Source organism: Colias croceus, chromosome 9 (assembly GCF_905220415.1).
Source record: "Colias croceus chromosome 9, ilColCroc2.1".
Taxonomy (NCBI): domain Eukaryota; kingdom Metazoa; phylum Arthropoda; class Insecta; order Lepidoptera; family Pieridae; genus Colias; species Colias croceus.
In genome coordinates this window covers 5073334-5083572 of record NC_059545.1, presented here as the reverse complement: position 1 = coordinate 5083572, position 10239 = coordinate 5073334, and positions in this window count along the sequence as shown.

Sequence of the window (10239 nt, the reverse complement as noted above, 5' to 3'; positions counted from 1 at the left end):
TTTAACTAAATAACGAACCAAGCTTTTTAAGAACATTTGATTCATAATGTTATAACGGCACTAATAACAACCAAACAATATCATTAACGATACATATGTTTACGACATTCAAATCACTGTTTGATTAAAGTATTTATATTCGCATAATGACTTTCCCAATAAATGATTAATTGCTTTGTGTATAAGCAACCCTTTCCGTGAGGCCCATGACATGTTGTTTTGAACTTAGTGCCACACAGTTGTAATAATTGACAAAGGTTATCTATTCTATTTATTGAGAGAGTGAGCCACCAGCGGGCTTACTCCAGACGGAAACTCCAGTTTTGCTCGAACACGGTTATTGTAAACAATCTGGGAGTGAAAAATGTGCTTGCTGTCTAAAAACGTACATTGGATTTTTTATATAATGATTTTATACGGAAGAATTATCAGTGGTGATTCGTTGACTTTAAATTCAGTGTTCAAAGATTTGTGTAGCCGGTCGCTATCGAACCTGATATTTCAGATATGCACAGGTAACATAATGATCAGTGATCTTCCACCTAATAGTTTGTCGAGGGTGAGGGCAAAGCGGGCTTCTATGGTGTATTTGAAGGAGAGACATCGAAGGCAGGTGGCCGACGAATGCTGTGTGCATGCTTGTACAGTTGCACAATTAATCCAGTACTGCCCTGAAGATTGGTGAAGTGCTTTCTGAATAGTTGAAACGTACTTATTAAAGTCGATGGCCTAAGCGAGGTGTGAAATCACGAACCTCTAAATGATCTCATTTTTGCTTTAATTATAAAATATGTAAATAGTACCTTGATTATGTAAGACGAATGTAGATATTTTACTTAAAACCTGCCTTTATTTAAAAGATAAAGTTATTAATTTAAGGCGATTGTAATGATGCACGTCCATAAATTTCTTACTCAAAATGGAATATTTTATAGATTGTAATGGAAAAATATTAATTAATACGTCTCCAATGCTAATTAATGTTTAATTTATATATAGATTTAAAAGCAAATGAAAAAAAAGTTCTGTTTGTTCGTGTAATAACTTATTTCTGTACAGACTGATTAAATATTAATTTATAAATTATTTTTATTTTAAGCATCATATTATGTTAAAACTAATTTAAATAAGTATTTAATTAAATAGTTCCGAGAATTGTATGTAAATAAAAACAAAGTAATAATTTAAATCTGTGTGTAAGGCAATAATTTAATTGGTACATGTTGATTGTTGTTTGTAATAAACATATTTATTTATACCGTTGTTTTATTTTTCTGTGTCCATTTCTGTAACAGCCTATTTCATATGGTCGGCGTTATCGGAATTCGCCACGTGCAAAGTTGTCAATAAATAACTGTGGCAACAAACATATCTTGTATCTAAAATGTAACCTATATTTAATATCTAGGTCATACGTTGTACTGAACTCCTAATCTGACCTTAATGTAGTTGAGTATAAACATCAATACGATAAAGCTGGCTTTAGAAATAGTAAAGTCACACGACCTGTGCCCTCGAGTCGGGATTTACTGATGTTGGCTAAAGAGTCAGACTGCTTTGATTTAAACAGTCCATATTTACTCCAAAAAAAGTAAGAAAGTAGTCCATGTTTTCAATTTCTTATTCTTTCACAGTGACTGAATAATTCAGGGTCAGTAAGTTAACATCATATCAGTTTGCCTATTATGATAGTACGAATGTAAAATATGAGTTTAAATTTTAATTAAAAACGGATGTGAACATGATATAATGCGTTTTATCATTTATTAATAAAATATGTCACAACCAATCTGAATACTTAGAATTACATTTACGAGTAGGCTTAAACGAGTATAATATCATCATCAGCCCATATACTGCTGCATTCCCACTGCTGGGACACGGGCCTCCTATGAGGGTACAGGCCATAATCCACCACGCTGGCCAAGTGCGGGTTGGCGGATGACACATGTCGTCGAACTTTTTAATTCTTCGACATGTCGGTTTCCTCACGATGTTTTCCTTCACCGTTCGAGCAGTGGTGATGTTACAACATGCGCAGATAAATTGAAAAATCAATTTATTTCCTGCGCGATCGCCTGGTCTCGAACCACGGACTTATCGATTCGAAGTCCGAGGTCTCACCACTGAGCCACCACTGCTCTTAGCCACCACTGCTCTTCAAACGAGTATAATATGACAGGGTTGAATAAATTGTTAACTATTCAGTAGAGTAAATTAAAGAGAAATATTAAAAAATAAACTTAGTAAGACTGTATAATTATTATATGTTAATGTATGTAGCTTAACTTAGGTACTTTAGTAAATATGCTTTATTTTCTTTAGAATAACATAATTAATAATATTATGACTTCAATATTCATCTTGGACTTCAATGCGTTGACCGATATCCCGTGAATATTGAGTATTATCAAGAGATTCTAAGCACTCTATATACAAGTACATAATAAGAAAGCTTTTCGACGACATTGAATTCTTAATGTAAGGCAGATTTCCTTTCAATTCAATGTATTTAATTACATTTCATTTTAAAAATTCAATTCATTGTATTTTATTACAGAGCGTTGTTGGGAATAAAAATAAACATTTTAAATTATCTGAAATTTATCATTTTAAATTACAAAACGTCCAAACACCCAACTTCACACTGTTTTATTTATGTATTATATAAAGTCATGATAAAGTCTAAAGATATAACGCAAAAGCTGTTTCTGTAGCTAATGTAGCTCCGTAGCATAAGCTACATCGCCGTTTTTGCATGAATGAGTTACAAACAACGAAACTTATTACTTTTTATAAGATAGATATACCAAGTATCTATATTAAAAATTTCGATGAGGTAATCTAGCCAAGGATCTCTCTCTTGTACAGCTTCCTGTAACGATGAATTTACATCCAACGAACATAGAGCTAGAGCATTCTTTCCTGCCCCCCTAGACAAGTGGCTTTCTATTAGCACGTTTGATAGAATAGATTATGAATGTATGAGATTGACGTAAGTTGTCGATACATTTATCTACAGCTTATGTCAATCTCATACATTCATAATCCATTCTATCAAACGTTACGCTAAACGAAAGCCACTTGTCTAACCCCCCTGATCTTTAACCCATTGAGCCCCAAGCGGTCCGATCGGTCCCAGACACAATAGATTTCCTATTGTGTATGTGGTTCTGGGGCCTGAGTTATTAAGTGTAAATGAAAACTCTTATTCGGTGTTGTTCAGTATAATAACATTGCGTGAAATCTTTTCGAACGCACTAAGAACAACAAAAGAATACGCCTGTTTACACTAAAAGAATATGACACTGTGGTAGAATTTAGCTACTATTATGCATTCTGTGATTGTGGGGTTAGAATGACCATTCGCTCGTTTGATGTAAAACACCGGAGGCATAAACTAATAATCTATGAGTTGTACACACAGTTAATCAATATTTATTATACCTAGGTCCTTCCTGTATATCACAAAACTATACATTTATACTATATGACATAAAAATAAACAAATTAATCAAGATTAGTATTAATTAAATGCAGTGGACGTAAACAACACAATATTATTGCATGCTTTTGTTTAATTAACTATACAATAATCTATTCAGTATTCTGATGTTGAGAAGTATGTTTGTTTGTTTGGTTGATTACGCTCATCTCAGGAACTACTTAGTGGTTTTAATTGAAAATATTTTTTTATGGTTGGATAATCCATCTGTCGAGGAACTCTACAAGTAGGTTACATAGCATTACGCCACGACCAAAAGGAGAGAGCAACAATGAAAAATGTTGCAAAAAGAGGAAATTAATATTCCTTTAAAGAGCAGACGAACTTGGATGTATCGGCTAGTACATAAATTTAAGCCCTAAAATAAGTATCATATTAAAGTAATATGATCAATTAAACATTCTAGTCATGTTCTGAGAATTTTTCATGAATTCAATAGACGACAAGCGCCCAAGTCTTCATTTTATTAGTATCAAACCGACACCGATTTTGGATAATAGGATAATATGAAAACTTCAACCTTATTAGTAGAAAATAAACATATTTATTTGGGAAAATTTGCATCTTTTAATTCAATTTAATTGTAATCGTGTCCTCCTATTAATGAAACGATGAAGATGAAATGATATTTGGTGCGACCTAATTACTGTTTAAAAGCTCTTGCTGGCCTCTTTGTTAAAAATCAAAATTTTCTATAGACATGTATATTGTGTGTATGTAAAAAAGTAACATAATGTGAAATGCATTGAAACAGAAAATTATTTATGTAGAGAAAAATTCAGAGAAACCAAGTGACAGTAAAACCATAAAAGTGTCTATAGATGCTTTTGAATAATGTTTTTAAATCGCCTGCATACATTTTCTAACGGGCATTATACGAGGTTTCTTTGCTGCCTCTAATTGAGGTTAGCCTTTTCAGCAATTAGAGGCGCCAAAATGGAAAGAGAGTTAAAAGCTACAGTCCTATTGTATTCTTTGTTAAACACTTTTTGGAAAAAGTGAAGGTTGATAGAAATTTTGTGTGATCATCCATTTTTAAAACATTATTGTGAATAACAGATAAAATAACTTAGCATATACAAACTAAATAAAATTAGATTATTCTTTTGAGTGAAACAATTCTACAAAAATATAATAATATTTTCGTGATTTCAAATGAATAATCTCATTTACACAATTATTTTTCATGTGTTTCCAAGTAAACCTCATTAAATTAAATAATACACGACGTGCGATATTTACATAATATAGACTTAACGAAATTTTTATATGCCTCAATATTTTTACAGGATAAGTTACTTACACAATGCAAGTTTTTGTCTCTAAACATATCCTGAAATGGTTGGCCGTCATAAAACGAAATGTCCATTAAAAGACAATGAAATCCGTTAAAAGGAAAAAAAAACACAATGAAAAATGAACGCATATGCAAACAATAGGCAGGCTGTATTTAAGCTAAGTCACATTTTGTATGTGTTACGTATAGGTGTAGGTACTTACTATCCAGAAAGAAATGCCATATTTATTTTTTTGCCGCACTACGAATTATATATATGTTTTTCTTTCCTGTGTTTGGTTTAAATGATTATTCTAGGAATATCATCATCGACGCTTATAACCTCTAAAAATAAGATCCTATAGTGTTTGTATTCATTCTTTTCTTTTTCAATGAGTTAAAAATTATTCTTTATTCGTTCGTAGCTTCGTTATGTACAAATGACTTGATTAGTCAGTAAGAAATCTACATAATATTATACACCACTGTATACTTTGATAATTAACCATTCTAACTTCTATCATTGTTCCTATTTTAATAATTTCAAGCAGAAATTAGAAATATAACAGTCTTTATTTTAAAAATCGTTTAAACCAGAGTCTTTCAAACGTCTGCGAGATTAAATCCAATTTGATGGTATTGTAAAGGGAGTCTTTCCCTTTTAAGTCGTAAATTAGTTCCCATTCATCTGCAGGTCTATTAGTCTGCGTCGGACGCATAGCAGATGAGTCATTATGCAACCTGAGTCTAGCTTTAAAGGCTATATACTCGTACCTTTGCATGTAATTACTTAACATTGTTTGATATGCCCTGGGCATGTCATTTGGTTCGCCACTACATAGTATAAAACAAAGTCGCTTTCACTGTCCATACATCCCTATGTATGCGTAAATCTTTAAAACTACGCAACGGATTTTGATTCAGGTGCAATAGATAATAGGTGATTCTCGAGTATATTTTTTTTACGTTTTAGACAAAGTTTGCGAAGCTCCGGGCATAACGCAGACGTTGTTCTGCCCTATTGCCCCTTTTTCGTGTTTTCTCCTTAAGAACCTTCCTTGCTCAACAACAACGTTAAAAAAATTGATAGAGCCCTTCTTCAATTTTACACTTAGTAACACATTTGGCAATTCATTTGTATGTGATGTGGTATAAATTACACATATTTAAATACATTTTTTTTAATTTTATGGCTTTTACACTCACTCATATTGTTATATGTTTCAAATTGTACAGCTATTATAAGTCTATAAGTTTAGTTCATAGAATATTCTTACCACTAAACAAATACGATACGAGATACAACCAGTTTCTAGGAAAAGAAAATGTGATATACCTACCTATAACACATTCTTGTAACTCCTTATATTGTAGGGCTTGACATATAAAATTGCGGTATCTATTGGGATTTAGAAACAAAATGTAATCACATTCACTGATCGATTCGTGTGTATTCCATATTTATAAGATTTTTTTTGCTCAATCACGGTATAAAAAATGGTTTTTGCGAGATACACAGTCTTATTGAATCCAATATCCATATTAAGGAAATTATTTGAAACTAGTGGTCCGCCCCGGCTTCGCCCGTGGTACATAATATTATTTCGCAATAAAAGGTAGCCTATGTCCTTTCTCGGGTATCAAAATATCTCCATACCAAATTTCACGCAAATTGGTTCAGTAGTTTAGGCGTGATTGAGTAACAGACAGACAGACAGACAGAGTTATTTTCGCATTTATAATATTAGTATGGATATTGGACTCAACATAAACCAGATAATTGAAGTAACCGTTCAAATAATGCAGTATTCTGACATAACAAAAATCTATCAAAGCAATCACAACTAACATAATAAAACAACATCAAAACCAATTCAATAAAATTTTAAAATCAAACATTATTCTTAATGTTCGTGTAAAATATTTTTCCGTCGAACATTATCCACAAGCGCTGCGGGCGCTTAACTTCACCTCTACTCTGAATAAACAATGTAAATATGAATTTACAGCGCCCACAGCGCGTATGAAAACTAATGGTTCCTACAGAATCCTTAAATATCGAAAATGAAAATAAAAGCTCGCATACCTGCTATGAGGGTGAGACTGTAAATGACGGCGCTTGAGGATTCAACTTTGCGTAAGGACGTTTTATACCTACTTCTTCGTATTAGAGAGCCGGATTAATATTAATGCGACATAGATAAATTCCGTATAGGTATGTATATTTTTCAGCAAATCTAACTACTGTATTATCTGTGTGGGTGCATAATGGTGAAAATCCTAGAGAGTATGACAATATTTTTTTTTTGATTTTAATATAATTCATACGGTTAATTATGTTTTTGTATGTTTGTCCAAAATTGAAATAACTTTATATAATACATAAAGAAAAGTATACCTATTCAATTATAAGTAGGCAGGTTTCTGAATGTAGTAAGTATTTGATGTTAAGAACTTCTCAAACTATACTTAAATACTGCTTAAAATTTGCCGAACTACGTTTTTTATATGAAATAGCACTTACCTCACATCACGCAATATTTTTGCTATTTTATTTAACCCTTAACTAGAGTCGTGGGTCCAATGGACCCAGGTTTTTTAAAGTCTCGTTTACTCCACGGCTCTTACCGCAGAACCTCCCACTGCTCAGTACCTTCCTGTAGTACGCCGGAGAGTATCCTGTGAGACTTAGGTAGGTACTGACCTTTACAGGGGTCCACTGGACCCACGACTATAGATACGTAACTTTTTTATTTTCGTTATTAAATTTATTATTTTATTTTTTTTTTAGTTTTTCGCTATGTCGAATCCCAGAAGTGTACATGTTGATAACGAAGAGATGTTAGAACAATGGTTAAATGAAGAATTGTTAAGAAATGATGAAGACTCCGATGAAAACTCAACACCTACCCGTATTGCAGAAACTAGATCAGATAATGAGTTTTCCGATGATGATGTAGATTTTGTTGTCGAGAGAGAACATGACGCAAGCTCTGAAATATCTAATTGTGAAAGTTCTGATCATTTGTGCACTAAATGCAGGGAGCCCATATGCATGACTTGAGCAAATATAATTTGTAAATCTTGCACGTAATACCTACGGATTGCTATTTTTTTTATATAAGAGTTTTTAGTTTGTTTTTGTTTTTTCTAGGAAGCAACATACTTTTTTTAGTTAGATAAAAAAAATTGATTTAAAAAAAAAAAAAATTTTGTTGAGATTTACAATTTTTGTAAGACGCCTTTTTGTTGTGTAAGAAAACAACGACTGATTTTATAAGTGAAATTATGTTAAGTAAATAAAAGTTCTAATTGTTGATTTTTATAATATGTATTCTTTCTATATGTATTCTTCTAAAATATCATATTTTATTTAAATTTACCTAAAAAAATGCATAAATAAGTAATTATGACCACTTCAAAATACATGGGTCTAATGGACCCACGACTATACATACGTAACAATGTTTCACGACTCTAGTTAAGGGTTAAATAAATCTGGTCGATTATAAACATTGCAAGCTCTTTTTCCGTGAAATGGGTTAGCAATTGCGCATGAAATGCATGCCTGGAAAACCTTGTTTGTGATAAATCCATGAACAATTTAACAAAACTCTCTCATGTAAAATGTAGAATGCTTTATATAGTTACTTTCTGAAACTTATATAGAATAATATACACTGTGGTGTGAGTAATATAGGTAATAAAATATTTTAATCTTCTCCTGTAATGTAATTATGTAGTTATGTTTCTAATAAAATATGTTTATTGAAAACTATATAAAAAGTGCTATATTAAAATAAAAGATAAGAGACGTATGCAAGAAAATGCTTGCTTGTGGCTATACGGAGTATTGGCAGTGAGTAGGCTTGTCTTCACAGACAACAGTGGAAACAATTAGCATGAGTTCCGACGGACATTGTATTTATTTGTTTTTACATACACAAATTCCTTACAGCTATTGTATTATCTGCTATTGTATTGTATTACAATCTTTCGAATTATAAATAAAGTTTATCATTCCCATATACATATTATGTGATAGTTGCGTTGTTTAGTATGCAAGTGATGATAAATTAACTATCACATTAATCTGCTTCACTGTTAAACCCTTAAACGAGCAAACCTTGATGAATGAACAGCTCATGCAAGCGAGGAGTATATTGATATTCCCATATGTTAAATAGGATTTTCCTAAGCGTTACTAATCTCGCTGTTATCGGATATTTTTTAAGCATTGACAGCTATTGAATTTGGTACAGGGAACGTAGTCTACGGGATATGCGATTTTAGTGAATTAATATACTAGAGACTTGGTAAAAAATATTGGAATTTTAGAAACCAATATGCGCCTTTTGTGTTTAAGTAAACAGATTGGAATATTAATAAGTGCTTCAAATACTTATTATCTACTATCAATCAAGACTTGAAGGACACAAAAAAACGTCGCTAAATCGCGCCTACAGTCGTGGATTTTGTCGTATAGGTATAAAATGTGCATTCAGGCCAAAAAATTTTACGGGACAGCTAAAATTTAATAAGCATGTTGGGTTCTTTAAAATAAATAAAACTTTATTTCATATAATTTCAATTTAACATTCAACTTAATTTCGTCGATCGCGTGGTAATGTGAATATCCAATGTGAAAATCGCTGCCAGCTAACTTTATTGGTATCGCCGAAGCACGAGGAATCCCGCATGTCATTTCGTCGCTGGAGGCAAGAAATTGAACGGAACATGCCACGACACGCATCCAGTATAACTTGAGCTATTTTGTGCCATATTTTGCGAAACGTGATGTGTAAATCAAGTGTCATTTAAAGCTGGTGATTGCAAACTATATGCGGCTCGATGCACCCCTCCGAGGCATATTGGACAATCTACGATACCTGACATAACTGGGGATTTCATTACCGTAAATTGAGTGATCATGATGAGAATCCAGATTGTACATTTGATATATATTGCTAATCGCTTTGGTTTCAGAGGGAAAACATTTATGTAATGAGTTAAACGTAGTTTTAGAAGAATGTTTGATAGACGTTTAGTACAAGATATGGTAACTAATTGGTTTATTAATCGATTTTATGTAGTGTCTTCTTTCAAAACCGCTATCGAGATAGATAATATTCTGATTGCCTTCTAAATAATAATTATTAAATGATCGTTACTTAAATTACAATATCTTACTGTCTATTTCATAAGCATCTAAAAAAGGTATCTATGAAAACGCTATTTTATCGTAATCCACAGATAAGTTTATTTACTTGCAGCGAAACTTTCCCAAGCTACAGTTCATTACATTACTGAGCCAAACAAAAGTTAGCTGACCGTAGAAATAAAAGTTCAGCAGAAAGATGTTAACACTTTCGAATCTGTAACGAAAAGGAATTTACGGAACGCCAAATGGACCAAACTTCCCACTCGAGTCCTTGCGAGGTAATGACCCAAGTTTTGT